Source organism: Equus caballus, chromosome 17, assembly GCF_041296265.1.
Source record: "Equus caballus isolate H_3958 breed thoroughbred chromosome 17, TB-T2T, whole genome shotgun sequence".
NCBI lineage: Eukaryota > Metazoa > Chordata > Mammalia > Perissodactyla > Equidae > Equus > Equus caballus.
Window position 1 is genome coordinate 49,981,036 of NC_091700.1, and position 25,408 is coordinate 50,006,443.

The 25,408-nt window shown below is 40.1% G+C and overlaps 1 long non-coding RNA gene across 1 annotated transcript; it reads left to right on the forward strand.

Annotated features, from left to right (window-relative positions):
- Window positions 1–2,288: 2,288 nt before the first annotated feature.
- Window positions 2,289–23,439, forward strand: LOC138918523 (uncharacterized). Its single transcript, XR_011427979.1, has 4 exons — window positions 2,289–2,386; window positions 15,714–15,812; window positions 17,534–17,698; window positions 21,617–23,439. It is a non-coding gene; the product is annotated as an uncharacterized lncRNA (long non-coding RNA).
- The last annotated feature ends 1,969 nt before the right edge of the window (window positions 23,440–25,408 follow it).

A 25,408-nucleotide genomic window follows, 5' to 3' on the forward strand; every position in this document is an offset into this window, starting at 1 on the left:
GTAGAGGGAAAAAAAGTCACTCCCCATGACACAGGGGCTGCAGCCCGAAACAAGCCCATCTCAGGCTGGGAGTGGAAACCATCTTACCAGGTCACAGTTCCAGGACTGTGACTGTGCAAGTTAGGGCCCAAATTTACATAGCCTGTGTAGAGCAAGAACTCTGAGACCATAAATTAACTTAAAAACTGGCTGGAGCTGGTTAAGCCCATGGTGCCTGAGCAGAGAAACTGTAAAACTGGCCAATGGGGAGGCTAAGAAGTAAAAAAAATACAGATAGATAGACAGAGAGACAGACAGAGAGAGAGAGAGAGATGAATTCCACACCCAGACTCTTAATAGTTCAAGTGCAGAATATCAAGTATAATGAGAAATCCTAAAAGCCAATGAAGGGAAAAATAAAAGGTTAACTATAATCTTACAATAACAAGATTGACAGCATACTTCTCCTCAGCTGCAATAGTTGTCATAAAGTCATGGAGTATATTTCCAAAGTCCTAAAGGCAAGTAATTGGGCATTTAGAATTCTGTGAGCCAATTTATCACTTAACAGTGAGGATATGTTGTACTTCTTGAATTTGTATCAGGTGCTTGTTTTACACATTTTAAAAAATAAATAGAAGAGAGAAAGTAAGACAAAGACATTTTAGGCTTACTAGGATTTAGAAAGTTTACTGTCCACAGTAACACTAACAGATTATACTCACTAAAAAGATTACTAAATGATATACTTTAGTTTGAAGAAAACTGTATTCAAAAGAAAAAGTGAGACACAAGTAGGAAAGGGAACAAATAAATTATGGCGGTAAATCTAAATGAGGGTTGACATTAAAATCAATGAGAATAATAACAATACTGTTCATAATATGTACTTCAAACAAAACGAACAAAATATCAAACAAGCAAAGCATAATAGGACAATAGCTGGGGAGCTGGGTGGGGGGATTCTGAAGGGAGTCAAAGTCTGCGAAGGTCCTCGTTTAGTCTGGAAGGAGACGGATATGTGTATTAAATTTAGCCTTTGATAGAAAAATTTTAATCTAGCTCTATATATGTGAAAAACTTAGGTATAAGGACTAAAGGAACAAACATAGACTGTATAACACTAAATGGGTCAAGGAAAATAAAGGAAATGAAGAAAATGTAATTAATCAACAGAAACTAGGATGAGAAAATAGATCAAGTGTAGTGAAAGCACAGCAAATAGAAAACACCAGAGGAATTTATAAGCTGACCAGTGGACTAGCATAGAAACCCCAGAAAATAACTCAGGCATGGGACTTGGTTTGTTCCTGAAGGGACATGAGAATCCATGGGGGAAAAGATGTCCTGTAAGACACATGGTGTTGAGACAATTGACCCTCTGCAAGGAAGGCAAATGGAGATTAGATTACCATGTCACAGTAGACACACGTTCCGGACAACGCGAAAAATGAAACTCCAAAACCACTGGGAAAACATGTTGAAAGAAATGTAGAAAATATTGAAAAAGATGTGAACTTGGGAGAAGGAAGGAATTCTTCAAAAAGATCGAAAAGCACAATCCATTGTCAAAAGGGTAGATTAATTTGACTCCAGAAGGCAGAATATACCATTAAAAAAGTTCAAAAACAACCTGCGGACTAGGAGAAGATATTCCCTGTGTACAAGACAAAGGATCAGTATCCAGAATAAACAACAAAATCCCTACAAATGAATAAGCAAAAGACGAATAGAAAATAGAAAAACTGTCCAAGGATGTAGAAGGCAAGTCACAATTGAGATGTAAATGAACAATAAATATACGAAACTAGAGAAGTTCTCCTTTTCACTAGTTATTTGGAAAATATAAATTAAAACAGGAACAACATATTTTACCTTCTGTTTGTCAAAAAATAAAGTCTGACACTTTCAAGTATTCGTGAGCATGTGGAGAAAGAAACGTAATAAAGCACTGAAAGGAAAAAATAACTAACTTTCGATCTGGTACTTTATTATTTTTCCCTTTTGTTTGTTTTGTTTACCACACACACCACTCCTGGCAAAGGATGTGGGCCGTGGGCAGAGCTCATGATATGCTTTTTGAATGAATGAATGAATCCTTGCAAGGAAACCAGGTATTGTCTCTCCTGTTTATAGACTGGATATTTGCGTCTCCTCAGAATTCAGATGTTGAAACTCTACTTCTCAATGAGATGATATTAGGAGGTGGTGCCTGTGGGAGGTAATTAGGGTTGGATGAGGTCCTGAGGGCTCCACCCTCATGAGTGGGATTAGTGCCCTTTTAAGAGGAGACACCCTCTCTGCTCTCCACTGTGTGAGGATGCAACAGGAAGTTGGCAGTCTGTGACTCAGACGACGGCTCTCACCAGAACCTGACCAGGATCTCGGACTTCCTGTCTCCAAGACGGTGAGAAAATATATGTCTGTTGTTTACAAGCCACCAGTGTTCAGTACTTTGTTTTAGCAGCCTACAAAGACTAAGACACCCTCCTTGACATCTTACCTCATTTTTTGGGTATCTTTTTATGAACTTTACATTCTTTTGCCTCTGTTAGAGTCATTGGTTAATGTGTCTACTTGTCTTACTTTGTTCTCTGTTTTCATTCTTCCAAATAGCAACATTTTTTTCTTTTTTATTGAGGTTATGATAGTTTATGACCTTGTGAAATTTCAGTTGTACATTCTTATTTGTCAGTCATGCTATAGGTGCACCACTTCACCCTTTGTGCTCACCCCTCACCCCTCTTTCCCCTAGTAACCTCTAATCTGTTCTGTTTGCCCATGTGTTTGTTATCTTCCACATATGAGTGGAGTCATGCAGAGTTTGTCTTTCTCCGTCTCGTTTATTTTGCTTAACATAATACCCTCAAGGTCCATCCATGTTGTTGTGAATGGGACGATTTTATCCTTTGTTATGGCTAAGTAGTATTCCATTGTACATATATATCATATCTTCTTTATCCAGTCATCAGTCAATGGGAACTTAGGTTGCTTCCACGTCTTGGCTATTGTGAATAATGCTGCAATGAACATAGGGGTGCACGGGACTTTTGGAATTGCTGATTTCAAGTTCTTTGGATAGATACCTGGTAGTGGGATGGCTGAGTCATATGGTATTTCTATTTTTAATTTTTTGAGAAATCTCCATACTGTTTTCCATAATGGCTGCACCAGTTTTCAGTCCCACTGGCTGTGTATGAGGGTTCCTTTTTCTCCACAATCTCTCCAACATTTGGTATTTTTTGTCTTGGTTATTTTAGCCATTCTAACAGGTGTAAGGTGATATCTTAGTGTAGTCCAAATAGCAAAATTTTTGAAAGCTGGCACCATTTTGCATCTGACTACCCTATAACTCATAGCATATTATCTTGGATATGATGGAGGCTCAATAAATATTTGTTAAATTTAATTCAATAAATGTAAAAATCATGTAATCTTCACTAGAAAAATGTGCTGGCCATGAGAACCATTATTTACCAGTGAATCTCCTAGGACTTTCATCTATCAATTTAAGGGACTCTGTAGCCTATGAATGAAAGGGATATTTTTTACACCACCTCATATTCTAAACTTTTCCTTTGGAGGGGAGAAAAAAATCATTGGATTTACTGATTTAGGAAAATTGTGCTTAGAGGAGGAAATGGGAATTATGGTAACAATCTAAACATCCTGAAAATGCACTGGAATTTCCTCAAAATTGGATTTGCTTTTCTTCAGACTTCTGATGCTCTCTTGGCATTTTGATTAGTACAGACAACAGGATCTCCAAGTGACTTTGGGGTTCCTGGAAAGTGAATTTTGGTTTAATTAGGTCTCACTGTATGAAGTGCAAATTGATTCGCACCGGTGGAGAGAAGGAGGTAGGAAAAGAGTAATTCTGCTCCATTCTCTCTGCCCTTTTTTTCTCCCATCTCACCCCACTTCTCTTTCTAAACCCCCTCTCCTTTCTACCTGTATCCATCCTTCTTATTGCTCTTCACCCTTCTCAGGCTATTTTATTATAACTTAGTGCCCTTTGTTAAAAATCCCCATCTTAAGCCTATACCTGTTTCAGCTCTTCCTTATCTGCACACAATTTATCTTTCTCAGGGATGAGGGAGGAGGGCATTTAGTGTTGTTCAGGCACATCTTCTGTAAACCACCCTAGAAAGAACTATTACTATTCAGTAAGTGTAGTCTGGTGGTTTAGGACAAGGGGAAAATTTAGCAGCCCAGGATGCCTGGGCATCAGTGGGCAGAAATAATTGCTAATTAGTATCCTACTAGCTTGGGAGCTCTAATTGGCTTTGGGGGATCTGCTTTCTAGACCCAAAGTGCATTTTGTTCATTTTAGCTTGCTATATAGGATGAGAGAAGCATGACAATTACTGAAATAGTTTCATTTCAGTAATTCAACCTAATGAAGACTTGTCATCTGAATGATTATTCAGTAGTTGGTCCTTGTTTTTCTGCCAAGGTTTCAGAAAAACAAACTCAGATATTTCTCAAGCCTGAGAAAACACATCCTTTCTTTCAAAATAATTTAAATAATTTTATTTTATTCATGGATACAAGAATGCTCACAAAAGATTTGTCATCCTATATGACTACATAAGCAGAGAAGAATGAAAGAAGGTATCTTTTGAAACATTTCATTTCATTTCAGAACACATCAAGCAATAATATAAAGTGTTTCAAATTGATATCTTTAATTTTCTCCTAGAAAGAAAATTTGTCTGCTATTTTATGATTTATTGAGGCTAAAGACATATGTGAGAACAAGTTTTATGATTAATTAAAAGAAATTACTTGAGCATAATACTCGTAATGATATTATCTTTGAATTAAAATTCACTTGAATAAGATTGGTGACATTTTCAATCAGCAGATTAATTAAACTCTTTTGTTAATTACACATAAGTCAATACGTTTGGATTATATATTAATCAATATACTGAAGCAACATCCACTTACTTTGCTCTAGAAAATGCTTTGCTGATATTTTCTAGCAGCTTTATTTTAGAAGTTAGATTTCTTTCATTTTCTTTATATCAGAGGTCTCAATATTTAGCAGATTTACATGGGAAAATAATTATCGCAACAATATTTTTGCCTATTTTTTATCACTGTGAAAGTCTTTTTTGGGTTCTGATCATTGCTATAATGGTTATTCTTGCAAATGAATTTCAACTATGCCATGCTCAGATTTTATTGTTGGAACAATGTGATGATGGAACTGGAGCTGATGAAGTCTGCAGCTGCCTTGCTCTGCCTGATGCCTGTCTGATTTGAACTCTTTTCTGCTGTTCTGCTTTCCCCTTGCAAGCAGGTTTCTGACTAAAATGAAAGCTTCTATTGTGTTTAACATTCTGAAGGATTGTTGGCTATTTAGGTACCTGCCTCTTCCTTTGACAATTTACTCCCCCCCCACCCCACACCCCAAGTCCCATTTCCAGAGGTTTAATTCCTGATGAATTCATATTTGTCTTTGTAGGTAGAGGCTGGGGGGAAAGTGACTAGAGCTTTTTGACACAAAGCCATAGAAAGATGAATGTCTCATGGTCTTGGTGTACTTGTGGGCCAGTGACAAGTCCACACACTGGCAACTTTTTGTTTGAGTGTCACTATGCAGTGCAATAAAACCAAATGGTGTGGTTAGACAACCAACCCAGGACCTCTCCTCCTCCTACAGTTTCTGAGCATTTATTTTCTATATTTTTATTCACTGGGCCAAATTCTTCTCTCAATCTGGCAAGAGTTTATATGCTCCAAATAGCTACCCTTGAATGAGTGGGAGTTTTCTAGGCTCTCAGAGAATCCAATTTTGAGCTGTCATTTAGCTCCTGTCAAATCCTGGCTGAGAGAATTGATATTTGAGAAATAGAGTTTATAGATGTGCAGTCTCCTACATATGTTAAGCTGTATCCTTGACCACCAGAAGGCTCTAAATGTGGTGTTCATTAGCTTAGCCTTTTCAGGTAGAAACTCTTTCACGAATCAAGTTTTAGTGCTAGGTCTTTATCTTTTTTTTTTTTTAAAGCATTAATACTGGAAACAGTGAAGTGAAGAATATTTCCATAGCTTCTGTAAAAACTACTTAAAGATACTGCCCATTATGTTGTTCAATGTTCCTTGTGCAAGAACTCATGCAATGAATCCCTTTTAAAATTTATTATCAGGAAAAAGTTTGTCTCTATTGAAGAAGTGAAAGTTTTGCTTTCTTCAGGTGACAAAAGCCATATCCTTTATTGTTTCTTTTTATGCATTGGCTGTCAGGAAGCTCAGAATGAGAGTAAATGCTATATAATAAGAAGAGAGAGTGAGAAGTCACAGACAGGTTCCAGGAAGAGCATAGGAATTGTCTTTGTCTTTCCTGTATCTATTCATTTACTGATGCAATGGACATTTATTAAAGGACCACTGTGTTCCAGGCATCATGCCAAATGCTGTGGAGAAGGAAATGGTCCTCACTCTGGAAGGGATTATGGCCTAGGAAGAGGACATGATAAATAAACAAATGAGTCCACCAATGAGAGCAGTGCTAGAATAGAGGGATGCGTAAGATGCTGATGAGGGGTAAATCAGGAAGCACCTAGCTCTGCCTGGAGACAGGGAAGTTCTCCTCGAAAAAATCATGAAGAATAAACCCCTGGAGTAGACAGGGTCAGGGCGGAGGACAGAGCGTGAAGGTAAAAAGGGAGAAAGAGCACAGCAGCCACAACAGTGTGTGAGCAAGTGTTATGAAATGAAGCTGGAGAAGGGCAGAACCCGAATGTCCACGATCTCAGTGCCTCACCCAGAAGTTTGTCCTTTATCCACTGGGGCACATAGATTTGTAAAAGTATTTTAAGCTGCATGATCATATTTATATTTTAAAAAGCTCTGGCAACCTGGCAGAAGACAGTTTGAGAAGGGGGCCAGATGAGAGGCAGAGGGTCTAGGTTGGAGGTAGTTGGAAAAGTACAGGAAATACATGAGGGACTGTGCTGAGGCTGAGACAAGGGAGAGAAGAGCAGAGATGAAGTAGAAAGAGAAAGAGGCATTAGAATCAAAAGATTTGGTCCAGGTAAATGTTGGGCATGAGGAGAGGAAGCAGGAAGGATGATGACCCAGGTTTCTGCCTTAGGAGACCATGGATCAAGATAAAAGGAGAGAATATGGAAAGAGAAATAGATGCAGCTATATGGGTTGGGAGATGATGTATTAAATTTTGGTCTTGTGGAGCTAAGTTACCTATGGGATGGGTAATGGCAGATGCTTTGTAAGAAGCTAGATCTAAGGGTCTGGACCTCAGGAGAAAAATCTGAACTGAAGACATAGATCTGGGAGTTATTTCTACATTGGAGATAGGTGAATTTCTCAATTCAATAAGATCCCTCAATAAGAGCGGGAAGTGTGAGTATAGAAAAGGGCTGAGTGTATGGGGATGGCCAGAAACACAAGTGTCCTTAAGGGAGCTTCAAGAGACATGGGAGACATGAAGGGAGGGCCCCGGGGAGCAATGGTGTTGGCCTATACATCCCACTGCCTCGTTCTCATGCTACTAGCTTAGCCATGGGTATCTCTCAGACGAAGTCAAAAGCTGAGCTCCTCCCCCTCCTCCCCACATCCTTTCCTTCTCTATTCTCCCTTTGAAGCAGAAATCTACCCATTTCTCACACCAGATCTGTAGAGTCACCCCTGAGTCCTTAAGTCTCCAAGGCTTATAGGAATCATTCAGTTTCTCAGTAAGCCCTTCTCTTATCTCCATCCCCACACCACTGCCTTAGTTTAAGCCTCTGGCACTTGTTGGCATGGGTTATGGCAATAGTCCCCAATGGATCTTGTCTCCGGTCTTTTTGTCAAATTCAAATTTGCTCGCATCGTTTCTGTGCTAAAAATCATACAATGGATTCCTGTTTCCTGCCCGGTCAAGTCCAAAGCCTTAGCTTAGTATACAAGATCTGTTTAAACAGTGTGATGTCTGCCAGCCATTTTTCTGTCATTCTTTTACATATGCAGAGTACAAAGTACGAAGAAAGAAGTCTCCATTGTTATCCTTGCTCCATTCCTCCTGCTTAACTTTTTCTTGGTCTAAAGATGACGATGGAGACTTCACCGATCCAAGGTCAGGAGCAGAAACGGTACCATGTTTTGCAGAGTTGTGAAATTTATTGCTACTGTTCCATCTTTGGTTAATTTCCTGATACTGAACTGCAGTATTTTTTCTCTTATCATCACGCTTTTGCACATGTTATTTCTTGTGCCTGGAATGACTTCCCCTTCTTCATGTTGATAGGTTTATACAAGAAATAACATAGACGTAGTGAATTCTGTACAATAAGGGATGTTTTGTTCAGGTTATAGTTAACCTAGATGTTGTTTTCTTTCCTACCCCCTCACCCCCCAATCCAAGCCAGGATTTATAAAAGCATTCCCATTGTCACAATGTAGTTCAAAGAGACAGAAAGAGAGATCAGAACAGAGAACAAAAAGTCACCTCCGGGTGACTATTAGAGGCAGCCACTATTTGTAGAGAGCGCACTTTGGAGGAAAGCAAATCTCCTCAGAAATAAGCTTGATGACTGAAACATAAATTTTGGACAGTTGTTGACTGAGAAACTGAAAATTCTCCATCACTTGAATGAAAACCCTGAAACAGAGAAGCGTCCTTCGCGGAGCACAGAGGTCTCAGATGTAGAATTTTGTAAAGCAAAGAAGAGATTCAGCAAATAATGTAGCTCCAGGGCAAAGAAAAAAGAGAATTTGCACAGCATCTGTGAAGAGAAATTTCTCCTAGCAATATTTGGCTAAAAGTCTCACCCATTCTGAGGTGAGGAAGAATGAGTAGTTTACTGTGTGTTTTCATGCCCAAATTAACCGTTTAAAAATCCATACACAATCATCTCCAAAGTAGGCATTGATGGAGTCATTTTCAGCTGGGGAAACTGAAGTTACAGACCCAAAACCCTCAGCTGAGATTAAAAGCAAGTATAAATCATCATGCTGTTTGATAAGCCAGGAAGAAAAGAACCCTATATGTCAAGTGCTTTGAATTTTGAAAATGCTTCACACTGATGAGATAAGGGTATTTACATTCCGTGGCCACAGCCACAAAGCTAGCAAAGAGCACAGTTAAAAGACCAGACAGGAGGGGAAAGGCAGTATTTAAATTTAAATTTACACAGGCTTTGTTTGTTATTAAGTTTATTGGAAAGGAGCTGGAAGCTTCTGGACAGATTCAGTAACTACAAATTTCTCCCTGAGATAGTCATTTAATGTTAACTACAAAATTGCTGCTTAATATTCATGGAATGCAACCTTCTCCTGCTGCATGTGCGAAAGATTCTATTATTTACTCAATCCATATTTGTTTTGGAGGAAATGGAATTTGTTTTCTTAATTTGTAAAGAAATGCAACAGACTTGCGTTAATCTATGTAAAAATGGTTCTTGCCTTTGTTGGAAAATCCTTTTATTTCAGGGCCTATTTTTCTCTTTGCAGGTTGCAAGCAAATACATGCCTTTAGCAGATTCAGATCCAAACAGCATGAGGACTGGTTTCTGTAACACACTAACTTTAATTTATTGAGCGTCTCCTGTGTGCCAGGCGATGTGTTGAGCACGATACCTGTCATCATCTAATCTCCCTGTGGGAATCAGAGTTCAGGCAGGGAAGCAGAGCCACCGTGAGTGTCACAGGATGAGCGGCTTGTTCAGGATGTGCTGGGTGCCTTTCTTCCCAACTCCATTTTCAGTGACTTAATCTTGTAGCTTGAAAAGTGGAGTATTCACACCACAGAAATCAGCAAAGGCTACAAAGCAGGCTCTCCCTGGAAAGCAGGTTTATTATAACTGTGGAAGGAGCTGGGGAAAGCAAAGGTCTGGAAGAGGGAGTTGGAGGGTGGGAGGTGCCATTTACCAGTTCTCCTGAAGCACTGGCTCAGGTGGACAACTCAGAATTTGCTGGAGAAGTCTGGGAAGCCAAGCACGTCCAAGCTGCCAAAGATGGATTGTGAAGGGGAAGCTCTTGGAGGGGACGATGGGAAGCTGTTGCCTCTTTGTAGCAGCTGCCTCTGTGGGTTTGCAGCCAAGCATCTAGGGGTGGGCCTGTGGTTGCTGTTGATGAGCAGAGCCAGCAGTTGGGGAGATAAGCTAGACGGGGGGCAGAGGGAAGTCAGTGTCAGCTGGGTTCACCAGGAACCACAGTAAAGCCGTCATGATAGCTGACTGCAAAGAAAGCCTTCTGCCCTTCCCCTCCTCTCTGCTTCCCTTCCACCTCCAAATTTTGGGCAACTTCCTCTTTTGGCCAATTCCAACCTTAATCACACAGGAAACAGGTGTCTGGGAAACATGGTTCCTAGTTTAACCAAGTTGACATAGCACAGTCCAACATAACTCTCAACAGTGCAATGAAACAGATATTATTATCCCCATTTTTCAGAAAAGAAAAACAAGATCCAGTGAGGTGACTTGCTTGAGGTTACATGAATCTATCAGTAGGTCTGTTAGATTCCAAAGTCTGTCTTCTTAATTACTTAGGATACTGGGGGTGTTCTTGTTTCTGTTTTATCTTTTTTGCTGTTTTTAAAATAATGACCTAGATGAAAGGATCCTATTCCAAAAGTGCTACAGGTAAACAGTTGAGATGGACCAACCCATTTGACAATTATAGCCAACACTCTAGTGCACAGAATGGCCAGATCGGACTAGCATTTACAAAACCATATCCTAACAAGGCTTAGTTCAGTCTGGTGTGCTATACCTTGTCCTTAGCTTCTGGGGGTACAAAGATGCTGGGACTGTAAGATAGGATTTCTGACATCAAGGAGCCCATAATCTAGTTGACCAAGATAGACAGAGCACTGATTTTAGTACCAAACAATTTTATGTACTTTTCCAGATTTATTCAGCCCACCTGCCCTCCAGCCTTGGATGACTGGTTGCTGGGTAGACAGCCTGGCCAACACTGCCATAGTCTGATTCCTACTCCTACCATCTGGGCTTCGGCAAGGGATCCATTTTGTTCACTCAGTCAGGGGCCTTGTGGCATCTTGGCTCAGATGTGATTTGACGGAACTCATAGAGGCTGTGACTTCCCAGCACTTCTGGGCTCAGAGGAAGTGCTGCATCATTGGCTATGGATTGGGCTGTTCTAGCACCTTCTAGGAGGGACTGGATATCATAACTCAGAAATGGGTGGAGAGTTGACACTTGGTGTGGTGACCTTTGACCAGTGATAAACAGGAGTTGGAGGATCCTGGCAGGTACATCTTCCCTTCCTGTTGACACAGACTATTCTTAGGTGCAGTGGTTCCACATGGCTGACTAGAAGGGGAGGGTGATGTGATGTGACTGAACAGCTCACTGTGTTTTCTAGGAAGATTTAGCCAGTTCAGTAATGTACCATTTTGTTTATGCCTGTCCTCCTTCCCTTCCCCATTCTCCTTTCCCCTCACTGTTGCATCTCTGGGATTGCACCTCCTGTAAAGCCATGACCTCTAATCTTTGCCTCAGACTCTGATCTCTAGGGAACTCAGGCAAAGATAATTACATAAAGGTAAACAAATGCTAAATTAATTATAACAGTGGCATGTATAAAATGCTATTGGAGAGGCTTGCTAAAAATATTTAATTCTTGGGCCAGCCCGGTGGCACAGTGGTTAAGTTCGCACGTTTTGCTTCAGTTGCCCGGGGTTTGCCGGTTTGGATCCTGGGTGTGGACCTATGCACCGCTTGTTAAGCCATGCTGTGTCAGGTGTCCCACATATAAAGTAGAGGAAGATGGGCACGGATGTTAGCTCAGGGCCAGACTTCCTCAACAAAAAAGAAGAGGATTGGCAGCAGATGTTAGCTCAGAGCTGATCTTCCTCAAAAGAAAATGTAATTCTTGACTTCTGTTTTGATGATTGCCTTATGTTTCACTATTCAAAGCCCAAGACTTTGATACCTAATTCATTAACTAATTTCTTAAATTAATCCTTATGTATTCACATGCCATGATGTGACAATATATCATGACCCTGAGGTAACATGTTTGCATTTTCAAAGAGATCTCATGAAGTCAAAGGGATGAGCAGGATGTGGATTCCATACTGTGCAGTGGGAATGACATGATGGAGGAGAGAGACTCTCAAATCACATCCCATTGGTAGCCATCTACTCCATCCCAATATGATGACCTTATAAGACGAGCCACAGTAGAGACATAACTTTATGTTCTAACATTTGTTAAGATTACTTGAATTACCAATATTGGGAAGTAAACAACTATATATTTCCGTCAATGGAGCTAGTGGGTGCTTTCTTTAGAAAAGATATGCAATTATTCTTATATATGACTATGGGACAAAAACCACTTCTTCCAGAAGATCTGTAGTCAAGTTGTACCAATCTCACTGTACAGATTCTCACAGTGAGATTCTATTAAGATTCACAGGATATGGCAAAATAATACGTACTTTGCATTACTGATTAACATATTAAGAAAGTTTAAGAAGCAAATTTCTAAACTTAAGGATAATATGCTTGTGTTCATATTTTTAAATGTGATAGTTTGGCAACTGTAGAATGGGTAAATTAGCTTCCTTTATTAAAAGAGAAGAACTCTCTCAAATTGACTTTGGGGACTAAATTCCAAACTGCAAATAATTGAAAATAAAGGTTAAAAATGAATACGCTGATACAGCAGTCTCTTAGAAGAGGCTGCATCATCACTATACAATTATAACTGGGTTTACCAAGTGGCAGATTGAAAGAGAAACTGTCAGTTCTAGCCACAAGGATTTTTAGCAGAACCTTGTGGTGAAAATTAGGGCAAAAGTAAAATCGTTTACTTACCCTAAAGCATCTGACAGTCTCCACAATAATTAGGAAAAGGGATTTTTTTTCTATCAAGATTTTACCTTTTCTTTCTTGCTTAGTGACAGAATCATCTCGATGGAAATTAGCAGTCACAGAGCAATGTTCAGTTTCACTAAATTACGGCACAGTTCTGGCTCTGTGTGTTATGAGGAGCCTTTAATGCCATTGCTGCAGGACAATCAGAGATTTTTTCCAGTTCTTGGTACTTGAATTGCAAAGGAGAATATTAATAAGATAAAATCCTAGGATGGAAAAATCTTTCAACTCTGAAATTCTATGCCTTGAAGAATCATAAGATAGCATTTTCTCATAAAGTCCCTTTGCTTTAGAAGATCCACAATCCTGATTATTATTCAAACCTAATTTCAGCTCAGAAAACTTAAGTAAAAGACAATCTTCAAGTTCTGAGGATTATAAAAGATGACAGGACGTGTGTACTTTTGATCAAAAATGCACCAGGGGCAACAGCTACCCACCAAAAGGCAGCTCAGAGAGGCTGTCAGTCAGAATAACAGTGAAGCAAGTCAGAGCAAATCACCATGTCAGACTCCCGGGCAATAAAACCATTATTCCTTAAATGCTGGGCAGTTAGGAAATGTTGCTGTACCGTGAAAATGACATTATGACATTCTCGGTTTATTTCTCTTCAGTTTTCATTTAACATTTATGTACTTGAAAAGGCATCCAAATTACACATTGTCCTTGTTAGAGTTTGAAACATAGCATACTGTTCATCTCATTCTTCGACAAATATTGATTGAGTGTCTGCTATTTACCCGGCACGATGCTAGGTCCCAGGTCCATGACGCTATAAAAATGACTGGATCTTGATCTCTGTTCTGTAGTAGCTTATGGTCTGGTGGGATATGAGAGTTGGAGTTACAATTAGAGATCATCTAATTTTATAGATAAGGACTCTTGGGCCCCAAGAGGGTTAGGGACCTGTTAAGGGTGACCTGGCCTATTGGAGGCAGAGGTGAGATGATCTATGTTCTCTGATTTCCACAACAGAGCTGTTCAGAATTCATTATTCATTCATTCATTTACTCACTAACACATATTCATCGAATGCCTACTCTGGCCCATTCATGTCCTTCCCCCCGGAGGTGCCAACATTAGCAAATGAGGTGAATATCAAAATGGTGAAGAGGGTATAAATTCCTTAAGCCATAACTTAGATATATAACTAATGTTGCTTAATTTTTTAACAAGTAAGTTAAACAGTATTTCAAGAAACCTCCCCCCTCACACTGATGGCAGAATATCTAACATAATTGATTTGGGGTGAATCGTGTTCGTAATGATTAGGTTTCTTTTCACTCTTTCCTTCTTCCCCACGGTAGATATCAAGTTGCCTCTGGAACTTACAGATTGTTTAGGAGGCCCTCTGGTCCTAGGTCATCATGTGCCAATGCTGGCAAGAGATACCTGATTTTCCCTGTCCCTGGCCCTCTTCATCCATCCCATTGGCATCTGAGATACCCATCAGTATCTCTGGTCTACACCGCCTGGGTTCCTGCAGTGAAGTCTCTTCCCTGGGCTTCCAGGCCCCTTCAGATCCACTCCTCAGAGAAAGGAGTGGATCTCTCTTCTCTCTCTCTTCTCTCTAGCAGAAAATTTTTAAAAAGGTTTTAAAAAGTCTCTTCGTTGACTGGAAAACTCACTCTTATGTCTTAACTTTCTTCCAAACTTATTGCTTATAGATATAATGCCTCTTTAGGGCTCTGTTTTTTGATAGCCAAATGCTAGGATTTTTAGATTCCTTTAAGCCATTGTCATAGAGATGATTCTTGAAAACCTACTGAGAAAATAAAATAATTGACACCTTTTTCTGTTAGCATCCTAACCTGAGGGCAGTGGTATGAGTAGGGTGTGTGTTGGTTAGTTATTACTCAAAGCAATAACATTCATTTGTTATGTCTCCCGGTTTCTGTGGGCCAGGCATTCAGACAGCGCACAGTGAAGACAAGGACAAGTTATCTCTGTCCCACCCTGTCTGAGGCCTCAGCTGGAAATCATCAGACACTGGGGGCTGAAATTATTGTAAAGCTTGTAAATGCAGTATCTGGAGGCTTCTGTTGGCTGGGGGCCTAGCTAGGGCAGTCAGCTGGAAGACCCTCACGTGGCCATGCCGTGTGCCGTGGGCTTTCTCATAACATGGTGGCTGGGTTCCAAGGGCAAGAGGAGAGAGAGAGAGAACCAGGCAGAAGCCGTATTGCCCTTTATGACAAGCCTCATCAGTCACACAGCATCCTTTCATTGGTCGAGGCAGTGACAAAGGTCCACCTGCATTCAAGGGGAGGGAATATTGACTCAACCTCTGGATGGCGGGGGGCTTGTCCATGTCACCCTGTGAGCATGTGGAGAGGGATATATACTGGTATGGCCATCTATGGAAAATATAATCTGCCAAAGAGGGGTTAGCAGGAAATATGGGGAATGGAAAACACTGGGTAATGCTTTACAATATTATTTTGTCTCATTTGATCTGCAACAGATGATCATCATCTATGTGCGCAGGTTTGGCCAAAAAGAAGTAAAGCATGCATTGACAGAAAATCAAGCTGTGTGTGGTTGGTTTTTAAAAAAATCTCTCTTCTTAGAGTGCGAGGCACTTTCCAGCTACTGTATTTGTGTCCCAGCAAGGAGCTAGGTCTGCCCCACACATTTGCAAAATAGGTGCAGTTCTCTCTCAGCCTGTCCTTTTGTTTCTTGCCCCTTCTCCACTTTCCCTGGGGACTGAGTTTGTTTATGCTGGATTCCCCCCAACCCCCAATCACTAATTCCTGCCCATTTCCCCTTCTTTCCCTTTCCATATCATAATTTTATGGCTCAGCTTTTTGCTGGGGCATTAATTGGATTATCATGTCCTTAACTAATAATAGCTTTTTTTTTGCCCATGAATTTTAACAGCTGCCTAATTGAAGTATCCAAATGGAATAACTAATAATGAGAAATTTAGGCTTTTAAAGCTCGACTGCGGGACGCATTTTTGGAGGAGATCAGGGCAAGGTGAGTAGAAGCAGCCCGATCGTGCCGTGCAGATGCCCACCTGTGTGGCCTGGGCCCAGGGCCAACCTGCTTTCAGGAAGCTGAATTAGCAGGGTGAGAGGAATGTGCTCCTTCCCACGCTCGGGCAAAGGGGTTGATCTAGCAGAACAGTGGAGCCCAGCTACTCTCCTCTTTATTATTATATATTATTATTTTATTATGGCTATAAAATGAAGGCATGCCTACTTTCAAAAATTTAAACATTTCTGGAATGTATAGAGAAAAAAGAAAAATCTGAAATCTTACTACACAGATTTAACTCTTGTAACATTTTGGCAAATGTCCTTCCATGTATTTCTATATGCATGAGTACCCACAGCTATAGCCACACATAACTTTGTATACAAATCATACTATACACACAGGTCTGTATCCTGGTTTTTTTTCATTCAGTAGTAGGGGTGGCTATTTTTTTCCATTGCAATAAACATAGATCCACAGCATCATTTTTATTGACTGCACAATATTCCTCTGTGAGACATATCATAATTTATTTAACTAATTCTATTGAGCAACAATTATGCCTATTGCAATTTTTTGATATTATAATCAATGTTCTGAAGAACCTTCTTGTACATCCATTTTTATGTACTTGTCCAAAGATCTCTTTGGGATAACTTCCCATAAGAGAAATTGCTGGGATTCTTTCTTTTAAAAGGGCAATAGGAAGCCATGGGGCAAAGAAATCTGGGTGAACAGCTTAGTTCCAGAGAATTCTTGCAACTAATATGCATAGAACTCTACGCTGTGTCAGAAGACTGATCTAGACAGCTTGAGATGCAAAGATAAAAAAAAATCTTTAAAAAAATCTTCTAACCTAGTGGCAAAGATAGACCCTTACACAAATAATTACTACAGTAAGATCAAATTCCCAATAGAGGTAAGAACAAAGTACCACAGGAAGGATAAAAGAAGAAGCTATTAAATCTGAGCAGGAGAGATGGGGAGGAATTAACTGAGAAAGCAAAAAGTGAGCTGGTCCTGGGGTTGAGAAGGAGTTAAAGAGATGAGTGTATTAGTTTGCTGCAGCTGCCATAACAAAGCACCACAGACAGGATGCCTCAAACAACAGACATTTGTGGAGGCTGGAATTCCAAGGTCAAGGTGTGGGCAGGGTTGTTTTCCTCTGAGGGGAATGAGGGAAGGATCTCTTCCAGGCCTCTCTCCTTGGCTTGTAGATGGCCATCTTCTCTCCATGTCTTCACATCATCTTCCTTCTGTCAGTGTCTATGTCCAAATTTCCTCTTCTTATAAGGACATCAATCTTATTGGGTTAGCACCCACTTTAAGACCTCATTTTAACTTAACTACCTCTTTAAAGACCCTATCTTCAAATACAGTCACATTCTGTGCTATTGGCGGTTAAGAGTCCAACATATGAATTTTAGGGAGGACGTGATTCAGCCCATAGCAGTGAAAAAATGGAGAAATGCTTATATAAAAAGGCCCAGAGTCAGGTGAGGATGCCGCAGTTGGGGAAGACTGAGGAATCTCTGTGAGCCAAGTGGAGAAGGCCTGGGGGCTGGGAATGAGGAGAGGGAACAGCGTAGAAGATGTGTCTGTGCTGGGAGGCAGGGGCTCATAAACAGCTCTGAAGAAGGTGGGCTTTATTCTGCAGGAGGTGGGAATCATGGGTAATTGTAAGCAGGGAAGTGGCATGATCAGGTTTATTCTTCATTTAGATGTTGCTGTGAGAATACCAAGTGCTGGTAAAGACACAGAGCATCTGGAGCTCTGAAGCGCAGCTGATGGGAACGTAAAATAAAACAACTATTTTGGAAAACAATTTGACAGTTCCTTAAAAAGTTACCATACATCTACTATACGACCCAGCGTTCCTCTCCTAGGTATTTACCCAACAGAAATGAAAGCATATCTAGACAATGATTTGTACATGGATGTTAATAGCAACTTTATTCATAATTGTCAAAAACTGGAAGGAATCCAAATGTCCATCAGCAAGTGAATGGCTAAAGAAATTGTGGAATATTTATTCAATATAATACCACTTACTAATAAAAACCAAAGAATTACTGATACTTACAACAATATGGTTAAATCTCAGAATAATTATGCGAAGTGAAAGAAGCCAGGCCAAAAGAAAAAAAAGAAGAAAGAGTACAGCCTATGTGATTCCATTTACACAAAATTCTAGGAAATACAAACTAATCTGGGATGAGGGTTGGGAGCAGGTGGAGCAGGAGCGGGAGGGAGAGTTTACAAAGGGGCATGAAGAAACTTTTGGGGGTGACGTAATTGTTATCTTGATCATGGTGATGGTTTCATGGGTGTACACAGATGTCAAAAAGGGTCGAATTATACCTTCTAAATACAGGCACATTATTGTATGTCAATTATACTTCAATAAAAAAATGAGCAAACCAAAGGAAAACAAAACCAAAATAAACAAGAAAGGAAATATGTGGGGTGGATAAAAACATTGGAATATAAACTCGAGGAAGGGGGACCAGTTAGGAGGCTCCTGCAGAAGGCCTGCAGGAGATTATGTGAGTCTGAATGAGGCTAGGTAGGTGGTGCCCACTGGACTTTGCTCTGCTTCTGTTCTGGGACACGTGCTTTGAGGAACTGAACTCCTGTGGGCTGCAGGAAGGCACTTTGTCCCAAGCGATGGTGGAGGACACCAGCCTTTTTTCCTCTCACTCTGCGCTATACGTAGGAATAATTTTAGGCATTCGTAGTAGTGGTGAATAAGACAGACAAATGTCTGCTGTGCTCATGGGGCTACCATTCTAGTGGGAAACAAAATTAATATGTCAGCTAGTGTTAACTGCTTGATGAAAAACAGGGGAGGGATTAAGTAAGGGATGGGCAATGGATGTGGGAACTGTTTTAGCAAGGTGTTTAGAAAAGGCCCTCTAGTGAGGTGACATTTGAGCACAGATCTGCATGAAGTGGTGAAAGGAGGTTAGTTAAGACAAGGGACAAGTATCCTAGCCTGAGAGCCTGGCACGTACAAAGGTCTTGAGGTGGCAATGGCAGTGGCTTGTCAGGGAGAAGGCTGGAAAGAGTAGAGACAGCAATAGCAGAAGCTTAAGTAGGTTCCTGATTTGCCACCAAAGTTGTCCACACCAGCTCTCTGGTAATTTATACTGGGCATTTCCTCTTACAACAACATTCATGCTAGAACATCGAAAGTGTTAAATGCTGTTGAAATACTGTCTGGTTGGCTGTCGCTTAGATTCACTTTCTTAGGCCTCTCCTCTCTTTCCTTTTTTGCAAGGTTGAGCTTGGTTATGGCATTTGTTGTAAGGAGATTTAATCTACATCTCATTAGCTTCTAAGGTGTGAAAAAAAAGTCTTACAAAGGAGTCTTTATTTACCATCTATCTTAATGTCCAGTGCTGGGTGGAATTCCAAATTAAAACAAATCTGAATATGACTGAGAAATGGATACTCACTGGTGGTTGAAAAATTAGGCTCGTTGATACATCCCTATAAATTATGCCTTTAAGAATGTTGTATTAAGAGGGAGCAGCAAACATTCATGGCCACCTCCTATGAGGGAAACATTTCCACCTGTCTTAATTAATTCTCTCAACAACCCTATTATTAACACCATTTTGCAGCTATAGAAAACAAGGCTCAGAAGCACAAAATAACTTGTCCAAGGTCACACACCTAGTAAATGCTAGTGTCAGGATTTCTAGTCACGTCTGCTGCCTCCCGTTTGGAACTCCTGTTGCTGTACCATGTCAGCCTTTAGTGCAATACCTCAACATACATAATGTCATGCTGTCATGAGCTGAATAGAGAGACAGGCCTCTTAAGAAAGCAAACAACTTCCTTGAGAAAGAAGCCCCAAGGCTTTATCTCTTGACTGTCAGACCTACCTATTTGTCTGAACGTTTCGGAGGAGTCTGCACCCGGCTCAGCCACTCTTCCCTTTTGACAAGAATTGTCCAAAGGGACTGGGGGCAGAAGGAGGCTGGGGGAAGTGGCCAGGTCAGCCTGGTGTGATTGAACACTGCTCCAGTATCGAAGACCTGATGAAAATCTGGTGCCTCTGGGCGCTCGATTTTTAAAGTAATCCTGTCAGTTCCCTAATAATAGTAATAAATTAACCAAACAGCAGATTCAGTGGTATTTTATGTCCTAAGGGTATTGCTTTCACACTTCAACTTGATAGCATGATTTATCAAGAGATAAATTACAGCTGGGAACGAATGGATTTACTGATGTCAGAGAGACGACAAGTATATTCCAAAGATGTTACCAGTGATGGGCAGGTACCTGACAAGCATACTTGAAAATCCCCAAACAGAAGACTTCTCTTCAAAAGCTGAATAACTTTAATCTTCACTTACATGTAGGTCATTGCAAGGACAGAAGGATTTTGATAGTCTAATTATCTCCTTCTCAAATTATTATGACCCAAAAGTATTAATTACTTTGCTCTTTGGAGATGGGGTTATGCAGCCACATCAAACCTTCTCTGAAACTCATGTAGAGGATAAGTAAATAAATGAATGTGGGGTTATTCTCCTGTAAAGGAATATGCAACTGCCCGCTCCCCCAGTCCTCCAGTCCCAATTGGCCATTACTGCGTGTCTATCATTCTCATACAGGTGCACATGACTAAAACAGAGTTTGGCTGTTGGACTTGGTCACTAAGCAAGACCTCGTCATCCTTGGATGTAAGGGAAGGTGGGATTACTTCCAGGAGGTTGCTCCAAAGAGTAATCAGAAAGCAGAACTGACAAAGAGAGCCCAGGTAGAGGGCAGAGATGGCTTGGGCTCTCAGGTTTAGATGAGAGCTCCCTGGAGATGCGTGAAGATGGCTCCCTCTATATGGAGGCAGACCCGGAACTGTGAGCGAGAATGAGTCCTGCCCTGCAAATCCATCGATGCTTATGGGGCTATCTAGAGCATGTACTTTCAAGAAAAGGCATATCCAAAGAATTCTTGGTGAGAGATGGGCCACTGAATGTGGTCTTAAAAGTCTTTTTTGGGTCTTTTAAGAGAAGAATAAGAATGGGCTTATTCTTTGGGGGCAGGACCGTGCAGTGCTGAGAACAAGTGGGAGTAGGGTAGGAAATGTGCTGTTAGCCCTTAACAGTATCTTGAAGGAAAAAGAACTCTAAGCTTGGGGCATCTATCTTATAAAAGAGGCAGGTTAAGAGTATCTTGAGCCTTGGACATTTAATATGTTTTTAAAACAAACTCCAAAGTCTGGACAGTGTACAATTCACAAACAGACACATAATATTTTGCCCAACAAATCAAAGCAAAAGATATAAATCATTAGAGAAAGTAGAAGTAGAAATAAAATTTAAGTTCAGACGCAAGCAAGCAGATAGGCTCATTAATGAATAGTCACTTAAGGAACAAATAAGATTTAAAATGCCCCCAGCTTTTGGATGGTTGAAAGCTAGCCATGGCTAGACAACTATGTACACAGATTAAAAGAAAATGGTGCAATGCAGTTTCTTGTTAAATCCCTTTAAAGTTTTCCAATAGCCCGAAGCGTCTGTCAAAATCCTGGGGAGGTGCTACAAAAGACTATTTTAAACCTCCAAATTCAGGGCACCTGAAGAAGGAAAAGTGCATGTCATTTTCCCTCTTGAGGATAAACAGCCTTGCCATGTATAAATTGTGAAAACTGTTATAAACATACAACACTTGCACTTCACAGAGTCTATGTGGATCTCTCTAGACTTGGATATTTTTTTTAATTGTAAAAATATTTAAGTTGCTTCATGTACCTTTTTTTTTTAATTGACCAAATTCTGGGTATTTTTTTACAGGAAGCAAAAAATCAAAGGTGAAGCAGAACTCCTGGGCTCTGGAGAGGCATCTGGTTTTCAGGATAAATCTCTAAGATAGAACCTCACCATGTTGGACGTCCAATCTTAAGACAAATCCTCCAAAAAAGCCCTAAGGGCCAGATAAGTCATCTTTAACATGCTTTCTTCATACTGTCTTAGAGAAAATATGCCCACAAGCTAATGTGAGAGGTAGAGCAGAAGCAGATAGAAGCTTACATCTTCTATCTGAGAGTCAGAGTGTTGAGGGTATAGACGAATTTTGATACATGTTCAAAGTGACTGTTGGCCTCTTACAGTTTCCTACACTTCTAGTGGGCAACCTGTGGGGGTGCCAATATTGGGAAGCAGAGCAACCCAAAGCAACTGTATTCAAATTAAGGTAGACAGAAAACCCGGCTTCGGTTATCTGCCAGACTGCTATACTATCTCTTTCTCAACTTCACATTCCATCAGAAGTAGGAAGGTGGGGGAAGTGGGTGAACTCTTCCATCTCTTCTATTATCACCCTTTCTTTGAGGCCCTATTCAGCCCAAGGTGGGTAAGAAAAGGGACACTGCTTTATTTTATTTATTTTGTCTTCCACCCAGAAACATACTACCCCAGCCTTTCATCTTTTTTGGACCAACTGATACAACTGTTTTTGTTTTCTTTTGTTTTAGAAGAAGGACATCAATCTTTTCCTGCCTTTGATTTGTTGAAGCAAAAGTTGCTATGAGTCACAAACTTGGCTTGCTTCATTTTAACACTTAGTATTTATATTTAGTATATAAATTTATATTTAGTATATAAATATACTGCATTAAAAAATTATAATGCAGGAATAAATGAGAAATGAGGCACCATTTTTAAATGAAGCATAACATATCAGATATGGAAAAATGTACACTTTGAGGGATTTTTACAAACTTCATACTGAACATTCCCATGAAAGCCCCACACAGGTGAAGAAATAGAAAACTACCAGAACCCCAGAAGACCCCTTGTGATCCCTTGCAATTCCTATCCTGACAAAGCTAACCACCAGTTTGACTTTTATCGCAGCTATTTTGATAGATCAGTTTGTTTTTTAAATTTACTTTAAGTGGAATGATATAGTATGTATTCTTTTTTGTCTGGCTTCTTTCCTTCAACATTGTGGTTGTGAGAGTCAGTGTTGTTGGTATAGCAATACTTCATTCATTTTCATTTCTCTAGCACGTCACCAGGTGAACATGCTACAGTTCATTTATCCTTGCTGCTGTGGATGAACGTTTGGGTTGTTTATAGTTTTTGCCTGTTATAAATAATGTTGTTGTGTGCCGTCCTGTACATACCTTTTGGTGAACATGTGTACCACCTCTGTTGGTTATATACTTGGGACTGGAATTGCTGGACCGAAGAGTGCACATATGTTTAGTATTATTAAATACTAAACAATTTTCCAATGTGATAATGGCAACCAACACTCTGGTTTGAGAGTTTGGGTTGCTCTACATTCTCAACATGACTTGACATGTATCTTTTACATTTTAGCCATTCTGGTAGCTGTGTGAATGGCACCATTTCTGAGAATATACATTGTAAACCAGAATAGTTAAGTTTAAAATAAAATAACGTATATTTTCATGTTTTTTGAAGGTGAAATAATGTCCTGAGAGAGACAAATATACCGATGACCTCTCTGTGGAATTCTGATGACAGATCACTTATGTGTGGACCATGTTTTGAGGCTAGCTGGCCTTAATTATTCCATAAAAGATGTGCAGAGTTGCTTTCCAATGTAGGATCTTAGCATTTATAAAAATAAGATATTTTTCACTCGATTTCATGTTTCTTGGGCGTTTTGAAGAATTGTGATCAATACCTGATTGCAGGCAATTTGACCACTGGCTAATCTACACCAGCACAGAAAAGGAGCTGTTCGCACGCTAAAGACTCCAAAGCATTTTTCCCTGAGGTAATCTAGATTCTGCTGCCGTTTATTAATTCACCTTCCGTTATTTCTACAAACTCAGGGTTTTGGAAGGAAATCTACCTGTGCTTCTTATTGCATTAGAATTGTTCAAATTTGTCATTCGTTACTCTAAAATCACATTGAACATATTCACAAAACACCTAGTTCCGCGCTGACCACGCAGCAACATCTGATCCCAACTGTTAACTAGCAATGCATTTGGTGGCAATGACAAATTAATTGGCCCAGAGTAAATCAGAGTATTTCTTTTCCTCACATAATGAAAGAGATATATTTGCTGGTTTTAAGACTTATTTACCAGCTAGTTGTTATTGTTCCAGCTGTTCAGCAGTCTCTTCAGGCATCTGGCTTGCAATCATTCTGTTTCATCATCCTTGATGCACCAACTTTGGCACTCATGCTTGTTGTCTCATGGTTGTAAGATGGCTGCTATACTTCAGGCATCACGCCTACATTTCAGGAATGAAAGAGGAAAACAGAGGGTGATTCCAGCCATATCTTTCCTATTTATCTGGAAAAGTAAGAGCCTCCAGAAGACCTCTGCTTATACCTCTGTATTAGCTATCTATTTCTGTGGGACAAATAAGCCCCAAATCAGTGGTAAAACAACAACAACAAGAAGAATACTGCAGGGGATAAATCAGATGAAAACAAAAGCCAAATAATTATTATTTTACAGTTTCTATGGATCAGGGTTAGCTAGGTTGTTCTGGCCCAGGGTCTCTCAAGAAGTTCCACTTAGGATGTTGGTAGGGACTGCAATCACATGAAGGCATGACAGGGGCCGGAGGGTCCACTTCTGAGATGGCTCACTGCCAAGATGGCAGTTGGCAGGAAGCCTCAGTTACCCACCCCATGGGCCTCTCCATAGTCTCCGTATTGTATCCTCACATCACGGCAGTTGGCTTCCCCCACAGCAAGTGATTCAAGAGAGAGTAAGGCAGAAATCACATTATTTTATGAACTGGTCTTGCCAGACTAGCATTGTCACTTTGTCACTTCCTCCTTTTGAAGGGAGGAGTACCAAAGAATTTGTGGACATATATATATATAAATTTTTTTGTTTTGAAGAGGGTTAGCCCTGAGCTAACATCCACCACCAATCCTTCCCTTTTTGCTGAGGAAGACTGGCCCTGAGCTAACATCCGTGCCCATCTTCCTCTACTTTATATGTGGAACGCCTGCCACAGCATGGCTTGATGAGCGGTGCATAGGTCTGTGCCCAGGATCCAAACAGGTGAACCCCAGGCTGCCAAAGAGGAGTGCCCCAAACTGATTCACTTGTTCAGTCTAACTAGAGTGGAGTCTGGAAAATAAATTTATCATCAGAGGCTATGCATATTCTTCCCTTGAACAAAACAGGGGGTCTACCAGCAGGAAGAAAGGGGAAAGGAAGGTTGGGAAGGCAACTAGCTCAAGAATTTGTATGTAATGGAATGTTTGAGAACTTGACCAAATAATTCTAGACTTTATCTGAAGAAATGAACGGTTTAGAATAGATACAAAAATTTTGAAAAATAAGGCTTTTTAAGGATGAGTAGGGGACTGATCAGACTTGTTAGACTTCAAGATGAATGAATATATAGGCAAATGAATAGAAAACAGTAGTATATAAATAGTATCTTTATATAGTATATAAATAGGTGCTAATTTACAGGAAATTAATATTGAAAGGGATGAGTTATTTCATAAATGGCATTGGAAAATATGCATTTGAGAAAGATTCATTTACGTTCTTGCTATACAACAGAGTAAATTCTAGATGAATTAGACATTGAAACATGAAAAATGAAACCACTTTAAGGAAGTAGAAGAAA